Raw genomic sequence first — 10135 nt, forward strand, 5'->3', positions numbered from 1 at the left:
ACCCCGGGAAGTATGAGAGTGAACGTAGTGGCTCACACTGGACCCGGGAAGTATGAGAGTGAACGTAGTGGCTCTCACTGGACCCCGGGAAGTATGAGAGTGAACGTAGTGGCTCACACTGGACCCGGGAAGTATGAGAGTGAACGTAGTGGCTCTCACTGGACCCCGGGAAGTATGAGAGTGAACGTAGTGGCTCACACTGGACCCGGGAAGTATGAGAGTGAACGTAGTGGCTCTCACTGGACCCCGGGAAGTATGAGAGTGAACGTAGTGGCTCACACTGGACCAGGGAAGTATGAGAGTGAACGTAGTGGCTCACACTGGACCCGGGAAGTATGAGAGTGAACGTAGTGGCTCACACTGGACCCGGGAAGTATGAGAGTGAACGTAGTGGCTCTCACTGGACCCCGGGAAGTATGAGAGTGAACGTAGTGGCTCACACTGGACCCCGGGAAGTATGAGAGTGAACGTAGTGGCTCTCACTGGACCCCGGGAAGTATGAGAGTGAACGTAGTGGCTCACACTGGACCCCGGGAAGTCAGTTAGCGGGAAGAGTCATCAGTTTAATTTTATATAAAGAAATTATATTGTTTTTACTTCAGTGTCAGAAGCAGGTGGGATAAGCCAGGCACTACCCCACCACGTAAGTCAACTCCTCTCCTCTACATATTGTTCTCCTCTCTCTCCATTGCCTCTCTCACCCACTGGCGGTAATCTTCTCTTTATTCCTTTTCCTTCTCTAGTCAAAATTGTAAATTAAATAGGAAAGTGTTAACAATTATTGAAGTTTGATGTGTTTCAATCCTTTTTCCAGTTACTGTTCATTTTGACATAGAGACTACAATGCTGCTGTAGGTAGCAAGCCAAGCATGAGACACAGTACCAGATATAAGGTACGAGACTACAATGCTGCTGTAGGTAGCAAGCCAAGCATGAGACACAGTACCAGATATAAGGTACGAGACTACAATGCTGCTATAGGTAGCAAGCCAAGCTAGTATGTGTCGCAGTATAAGGTACACGTACAAGACCACATACTGCAGGTGGTGTTGTATTATCCACATATACCTCCTGGTTATTCGTGTCTATCTAAACTATGAAGCCTATATTAGGAGCTGCCTGTGAAGTACATGCGAAGCAACACCTGAGGGAGCCGGTCGGCCGAGCGGACAGCACACTGGACTTGTGATCCTGTGGTCCCGGGCGCCGGCGAGAAACAATGGGCAGAGTTTATTTCACCCTATGCACCTGTTACCTAGCAGTAAAATAGGTACCTGGGTGTTAGTCAGCTGTCACGGGCTGCTTCCTGGGGGTGGAGGCCTGGTCGAGGACCGGGCCGCGGGGACACTAAAGCCCCGAAATCATCTCAAGATAACCTCAAGATGAATAAATATATGGTTGGTAGACGGACTGTGACACCTTCTGATGAGAGTTAGGTGATGTGGACACATGTGTCCACCACACGTGTCCACCTGTGGAGGAGAAACCCGTTGCAGCTATGCACGACAACAACTGCTGAAGAACATTACTGTTAAGTCCGGCTTTCAGAACACAGGTAGAGTCGTTAGTCCTGGAGAAGTACGCCACGACACATGTATAAGTAACATTGTCTACATATACTCCAACACCTGAAAGTAACCTAGATATCTTAGCGACGAACACAAACACTCATACAAGGAACTGTATTCCGCAAGTATAAGCTCTACCACACATTCAGAAGTGAGACTGACCCTGTTGAGTAAGCCCATCACATTAGTTCCGGCCGAGATTATCTAAGCGAAGGACAGTATCACGCGTCATACTGAACGTAAGATTTGATCAAGATGCGGACATATGAGAGGAGTTACATTACAAAAGTACTGTTTCCCCCTCACACATAGAGGAAAGGAAATCAGCCACCGTCGTTACCTTCCCCATGGTTGACAACGAAGGAGAAGATAACGCAACAGAGAGCGTGTATATATCACTATAAACCATGATTCTGCCAGATAGTGATAGCACCGCCTCGTGACACCTGGTTAAGGGAGACATCTTCTAGGATTACACAAGATAACGACGAGTCACAGTCGCTGTGAGGCTCAGATTGTGTCGTAAACCCTGAGCGGGTCTTAATACTCGACAAACGCTGCCCAGAGTGGAGAGTTAAGTTAATATTCACCTCACAGGTAACCTGCCGGAGCTTCTGGTGAATGTTTATACCCACCACTACTGTCACCATCACCTCCACCGCTACCACCACTGTCACCACTGTCATCTCCACCACCACCACTACTATCTCCACCACCACTACTATTATGACCACCACCACCATCACTATCACCACCGCCACCACCACTATCACCACCGCCACCACCACTATCACCACCGCCACCACTACAACCACCATCACCACCACTACAACCACCACTATCACCACCACTACAACCACCACTATCACCACCACTATCACCACCACTACAACCACCACCACCACTACAACCACCACCACCACCACCACTACAACCACTACAACCACCACCACCACCACTACAACCACCACCACCACCACTACCACCACCACCACTACAACCACCACCACCACCACCACTACAACCACCACCACCACCACCACCACTACAACCACCACCACTACAACCACTACAACCACCACCACCACCACTACAACCACCACCACCAATACTACCACAACAGTAACTTTCCACTGATGTTACCAAAGTGTACTACGAATGATCCTAAATTTAAATCCCAATATGAAAGACAATTGCGTATTCCGGTCATTAGTGCCCCCCCCCCTGCCCAACCAATCGTTGCACCACAAGACAGACAAACACTCAACGCAACACCCAATGGCGTCACACACGTAAAAAAAAAAAATTCCTCTAAATTTTCCCCATTGAACCGCAGAGAGATATATATAGTCCATTACGTCAGACTATCCTCACCCCTTTATTCCATTTCAAATGGGACGAACGGTCCATCGACCTATTATCTATTGGGACGTCTTGCCTCCTCCTCCTCTTTCTGTTCGAGTGTCTGTCTGTCCCTTCTTCCCCTTTCCTGTTACGGAGATCAGGGTCTTGAACCACCACTCCGTTTTCTGTTGAACCGTTCAAGACATTCCTGGGAGGGTGTGAGGACAAAGCCGGCCCCCCCGTCTTTCACGGGGCCTCGGTTACAACAATACAAATAAGAGGAAGAAAGACGAGGATAATGTGACAGAGAAACGAAGGAATTAACCCTGCCCGTGACACTTTTTCCAGAGCTATTGTATGGCGTAGTTTTTCCTCTTTAAATAGAAAACGCGAGGCAGGTGAATGGGAAGTGTTTTGGGTGATGTGGGGCGTTGGTGTCAGTGGGGAACTGCGGTAAATATTCTCAATAGCGTTTTAGACGTTAATACTGAAGTGGTTCTCCCTATAAGTGTCGAAGACGGAATATTTATGCACCCTTATAAAGAAAATATATATTTATATAGGCAGTCCTTGTGTGTGTAGTGTGACGATTACGTGTGTGAAGCGTGTCTTTGTGTAGTGTGAGAAGTGTGACTCAGTGTGTAGTGTGACTCAGTGTGTAGTGTGACTCAGCGTGTAGTGTGAGAAGTGTGACTCAGTGTGTAGTGTGAGAAGTGTGACTCAGTGTGTAGTGTGAGAAGTGTGTAGTGTGAGCAGTGGGGACTCAGCGTGTAGTGTGAGAAATGTGACTCAGCGTGTAGTGTGAGAAGTGTGACTCAGCGTGTAGTGTGAGAAGTGTGACTTCTTCACAATCGATTATTTGTTATATTTTGGTCCGGAAAGCATAAACAACGGTTCTTTCCCACACTACATTTAAGAATTATTTACATGTGTAGGCCTATTTTGATATTAATATTTACTGTACAGTAAAGGCCTGTAATTATTCTTATGTATATAATAAGTTGATTACGTTGATAATAAACACCAAATGCAAGATCTTAAATTGATGGAGTTGTTTTGATCCAAATCTAATACTTAGCAAATTTGCTTGGCTAATTTATTTATTTATTTATTTATATACAAGAAGGTACTTTGGGATTGTGAGGATACATAGCATAGTAATTACATTCTTGTAAAGCCACTAGTACGCGCAGCGTTTCGGGCAGGGATTAATGTACAAAAAGAAATAACGGATTATTTTTGCATTTTACTCAGACACGAGAAGTAGTGAAATTTACTCAGAGACACGAGAAGTAGTGAAATTTACTCAGAGACACGAGAAGTAGTGAAATTTACTCAGAGACACGAGAAGTAGTGAAATTTACTCAGAGACACGAGAAGTAGTGAAATTTACTCAGAGACACGAGAAGTAGTGAAAGGAACTGGAAGGTTAGTTAGTGAGATGTAGAAGTAGAGAGAGAAGTTGTAGTGGAAACTAGAATAAATAGAACTAGGTAAAGAAGTATGAGGGGGTACTATGGAGAAATAGAGCATTTACGCTAGTCGATTTAAAGATTTTGAGGCGGAACCCAGGAGCTGGGCCTTTACCCCCCAGCAATTACAGTTAGATAAGTAGCCACATAAACAGACAGTGCGGGTTATCGTGGGGTAGATCCCGACGACTACCTGCTACTCTGGCGATCACCATACTCTTCTACTCTGGCGAGCACCATACTCTTCTACTCTGGCGAGCACCATACTCTTCTACTCTGGCGAGCACCTTACTCTTCTACTCTGGCGAGCACCATACTCTTCTACTCTGGCGAACACCATACTCTTCCTCTAACCTCACACAAGTTGAATACATTTTTCAACGAATATCTATCTTGTTCACAGATGATTGAGATCAACGAGGCTATAGTTTGTGTGGAAAACGTGAGTGGTTTATCAAATATATCAAATATTCTGTGTTATAAGACTACCGGGTCCTCGACGACGGTAGGTGTGGCGCGGGAGTTCGTGCGAAGGCCGCAACACCTCTGAAGGGAACCTCTCGACTTGAGCAACGCCCAGAATTGTGGGATCAGACCAAGGTTAGCGTGTCAGCCTCTGCAACGTAACACTCTTTTTTTCCCCTGGGAATTAAGTCATTGGGTGTTTTTAGCATGAGAACAGATGCTGCGAATCTACTTAAAGCTCCAGTCTGTTTTTGGAACTCATATCGCAATCCTCCAGCTGCGTAATAAGCCCGTGTTTATGTGATGTATTCGTCATATATAGGAAGCGGGAACAGCGTGGAAAGTCATGCTAGAGGTGACAGGCACTGTGTTTACCTTGTCAAGTGGGCTAATGGTCTGGGAACCTAGAATGACTTTACAGTTTATTGAATCACATAAATCGTAATATTAAATCGTTGCTTGTTCATCCAGAACACCTTTGGGTTTGAAGGAACTCCACATGGTCTTTCAGAACACCTTTGGGTTTGAAGGCACTCCATATATTCTTTCAGAACACCTTTGGGTTTGAAGGCACTCCATATATTCTTTCAGAACACCTTTGGGTTTGAAGGCACTCCATATATTCTTTCAGAACACCTTTGGGTTTGAAGGACCTCCACATGCCACAACTTGTGGAGTTCCTCCCAACCACAAGGTTCCTTCAAAGCCACAACACTTGTAGCTCTGAAGGCACTCCACATGAACCACCCGAGGAGTTTAACCAGGTGACGGAGGCTACATTACAAGCACCCCCTGAGCCTGGGCTCGCCGTACAGATACAAAAACCCACCCCACACATAGTGCACTAACCTCCTATCTTATTAAAGGCGAAAATTTCTCCAGCGATAAGGACCCCGTGGCAGCCAGGGTATTATCTGCAGCACTAAATCGTAAGAACGCAGATATTACGACCAATTACGTTGTTATCTCTGCCATGGAGTGGCTGGATCTTGTTTGTGAGGGGCTCTTGGACCTCTACTACTTTTCTACAGACTCATTGCACACTGAATATTCCTTTGTGGGGCGTCAATAATTAATACACTGAGAAAATGAACCTTGGAGACACCGTGAGGTTTGGCTAACCTGGTGGCAGTAACATAGATTATAAGTTCACTTTCACACAATTTTCTGATATTTGTATTTTCTGACGACGCTGCAACATGTCAGCGGAGTCATGGAGAACATGAGAGTGGAAGGTGATCATATTCCTTCATTATCTCTCTTGTTCCTTACACCGTTTTTCACTGCTCCTCTCATTCTCTCTCCTGCCTTCTATGTACCGTTAATCACTGTCCTGTCGCCATCTCGTCCACCAGCCCGTTCTCTAAACAAATTGGTCGCATTTTGTTTATACGTTATCGTAACTAACGTTACAAATGGGTCGTATTAGGAGATGTAACGACGCTCAAATATTCCCGTTATCTACGCATCGGTCACGGTAGATCAAGTGGGTTGTTTGGTCACGGTAGATCAGGTGGTTTGTTTGGTCACGGTAGATCAAGTGGGTTGTTTGGTCACGGTAGATCAAGTGGGTTGTTTGGTCACGGTAGATCAAGTGGGTTGTTTGGTCACGGTAGATCAAGTGGGTTGTTTGGTCACGGTAGATCAGGTGGTTTGTTTGGTCACGGTAGATCAAGTGGGTTGTTTGGTCACGGTAGATCAAGTGGGTTGTTTGGTCACGGTAGATCAAGTGGGTTGTTTGGTCACGGTAGATCAAGTGGGTTGTTTGGTCACGGTAGATCAAGTGGGTTGTTTGGTCACGGTAGATCAAGTGGGTTGTTTGGTCACGGTAGATCAAGTGGGTTGTTTGGTCACGGTAGATCAAGTGGTTGTTTGGTCACGGTAGATCAGGTGGGTTGTTTGGTCACGGTAGATCAGGTGGTTTGTTTGGTCACGGTAGATCAGGTGGTTTGTTTGGTCACGGTAGATAAAGTGCCTGTTTGGTCACGGTAGATCAAATGGATTGTTTGAAATCGTATGTTTCTGGTTAGGCTAAAAGGTTGGATTTTGTTACGAAGAACAGGCTATCTTGAGGTTATCTTGAGTTGATTTCGGGGCTTTAGTGTCCCCGCGGCCCGGTCCTAGACCAGGCCTCCACCCCCAGGAAGCAGCCTGTGACAGCTGACTAACTCCCAGGTACCTATTTACTGCTAGGTAACAGGGGCATTCAGGGTGAAAGAAACTTTGCCCATTTGTTTCTGCCTCGTGCGGGAATCGAACCCGCGCCACACAATTACGAGTCCTGCGCGCTATCCACCAGGCTACGAGGCTGCGTGCACTTACTTTATAGACAGATTCGACAAACAGTTTGAAGGTCAGGATAGTTAATCTATAACGCAACAGGTACAACATTGATAGTAGGCGGGGCATATTGACCTCTAATTCCCATAGTTATTGACAAGTAAGATAAGGACAGGAAGCCTAATACCGGGCGGCTTCCTGGTGAGAGTCATGTGCATATGAGGTAGTTGTTAGCGCCTCAGGGAGGTTGTTAGCGCCTAAGGGAGGTTGTTAGCGCCTCAGGGAGGTTGTTAGCGCCTAAGGGAGGTTGTTAGCGCCTCAGGGAGGTTGTTAGCGCCTCAGGGAGGTTGTTAGCGCCTCAGGGGGTTGTTAGTGCCTCAGGGAGGTTGTTAGTGCCTCAGGGAGATTGTTAGTGCCTCAGGGGGTTGTTAGCGCCTCAGGGGGTTGTTAGTGCCTCAGGGAGATTGTTTGTGCCTCAGGGGGTTGTTAGTGCCTCAGGGAGGTTGTTAGCGCCTCAGGGAGGTTGTTAGTACCTCAGGGAGGTTGTTAGCGCCTCAGGGAGGTTGTTACTGCCTCAGGGAGGTTGTTAGCGCCTCAGGGAGGTTGTTAGTGCCTCAGGGAGGTTGTTAGCGCCTCAGGGAGGTTGTTAGCGCCTCAGGGAGGTTGTTAGCGCCTCAGGGAGGTTGTTAGCGCCTCAGGGAGGTTGTTAGCGCCTCAGGGGGTTGTTAGTGCCTCAGGGAGGTTGTTAGCGCCTCAGGGAGGTTGTTAGCGCCTCAGGGGGTTGTTAGCGCCTCAGGGAGGTTGTTAGCGCCTAAGGGAGGTTGTTAACGCCTCAGGGAGGTTGTTAGCGCCTCAGGGAGGTTGTTAGCGCCTCAGGGAGGTTGTTAGCGCCTAAGGGAGATTGTTAGTGCCTCAGGGAGGTTGTTAGCGGCCGGTAGCACCGGTAAAGGCAGTGGGCAGGAGTCCGCATTTCTTACCTCTGAGTCAAATAGATGATTATACTCTCACCCACGAAGTCTCCGGCAGGTGATGCTTATGAGGTTAAACCCTGAAGACTGCAGGTACTCCACCGCTGAGTTATTCCTCGATATACAGTTTGTGTTCTTTCATGCATATGCTTCTGTTCTTTCATCCATGTTCTTTCATTAATAGGCTTCTGTTCTTTCATCCACGTTCTTTCATTAATAGGCTTCTGTTCTTTCACCCACAGGTTTTTGTCATTTCATCCATAGGCTTCTGGTCTTACACTACAATCTTGTCTTCTTAACTTGTATATTTAAACAAATGCTGACGACAAATGATAATCTGTTTAGTGTATCATAGTCACTTACTGTAGACGGCATATGAAACTGCTACTTAAAAGGTGCAAAATATATTCAGTCCAAGCTTTTGACTTTGACTAAAATATTTCGTAATAAGGGGGGGGCGGGATGGAAGGGGTGAATGCAGAAAATGAAAGATTAATTTTAATTCCAGAAAATTAATACATCAAGAACAGGTAGCAAAGGATGATTGGTGAATGACAGTTGGTAATAATCATTTGAAGTATATTACAGGAATCGGGATATAAACATTTAATGTAACTTTCCCCGACGTCATATATATATATATATATATATATATATATATATATATATATATATATATATATATATATATATATATATATATATAGCTGGCTTCATAACAAAAAAAATAAGTTTTCAAGATCATCGCTAGAAACACGAAGTTGTTAAGTGTATTGTTAAATCTCCGAGACCAATTGAAAATTTAATACTATTTCCTGATTATAATTTAAAATAAGAAGAAGGGAGAACACAAAACAGTCGATAGGAATTAAATACAGTTGTAGAAAATAAAAAGGAACATCGGAAAGGTTTATGAATTGAACATCTTGTCAAGCGGTGACAAGATCCTGTCATCCCAGAAGATGTGGCCCAGTGCCCCTTTTTCTGGGATGAGTGTGGTACATTATGAAGCCTGGCCGGCGTCAGTGTGGATGTGTTCAAATAGCACCAACTGACCCACCCAGAATCTAACAGGAGGATGTGTGTGTGTGTGTACTCACCTAGTTGTACTCGCCTAGTTGTGTTTGCGGGGGTTGAGCTCCGGCTCTTTGGTCCCGCCTCTCAACCATCAATCAACTGATGTACAGATTCCTGAGCCTACTGGGCTCTATCATATATATATTTGAAACTGTGTATCGAGTCAGCCTCCTCCACATCACTTCCTAGTGCATTCCATTTACTAACTACTCTGACACTAAAAAATTTCTTTCTAATGTCTCTGTGGCTCATTTGGGTACTCAGCTTCCACCTGTGTCCCCTTGTTCGCGTCCCTCCAGTGTTGAATAGTGTGTGTGTGTGTGTGTGTGTGTGTGTGTGTGTGTGTGTGTGTGTGTGTGTGTGTGTGTGTGTGTGTGGAGATTTACTCAGACTCTTCAATAAAAGAAGCTAAGGTTGCAGTCCCTCTTTCCCATTATGAATGTTTCTCACGGCAGTGACTTGTTTGTTTCTCACGGGATTGTCTATTGTGTGTGTGTCACGGTAGTGTCTACTGTTCACATCACTGTCTCCTCCCCCACAGTACCGTCAGTAGCCAGGACAGAGCAGGTTTACCGTCCATTGTGGCTCACCAAGCACACCCTTCCCGGGGCTGTCACTTTCTTTCCCACCCGTCATTCGCCAGCGTGATGGGTCACAGGGCATCATAAGACCTTCCCTGCGTCCCTACACACCAGTGTGCGGCTGGCACACCGCAGACTGTAGGGCGCCGTTCTCTCTCACCAATCATAAGTGCAAAATGCATCAATTAGCTGGATGACTGGTGGAGGGGCTACTCCTCCTAGGCCTGACATGTGCTCTTCACGTGATAGGGTGTGATGGGAGCTTTAGTACCGCCCGGTATCCTTGAATATGGGATCCTGAGGTTTGCCGGTGTCTGGAAATCAAAGGCTGTTTGGGTTGTAGAAAATCCATTTTTCCACAAAATTCCACAAAAAATAAA

The sequence above is a fragment of the Procambarus clarkii genome, chromosome 91, assembly GCF_040958095.1.
Source record: "Procambarus clarkii isolate CNS0578487 chromosome 91, FALCON_Pclarkii_2.0, whole genome shotgun sequence".
NCBI classification, from domain to species: Eukaryota; Metazoa; Arthropoda; class Malacostraca; order Decapoda; family Cambaridae; genus Procambarus; species Procambarus clarkii.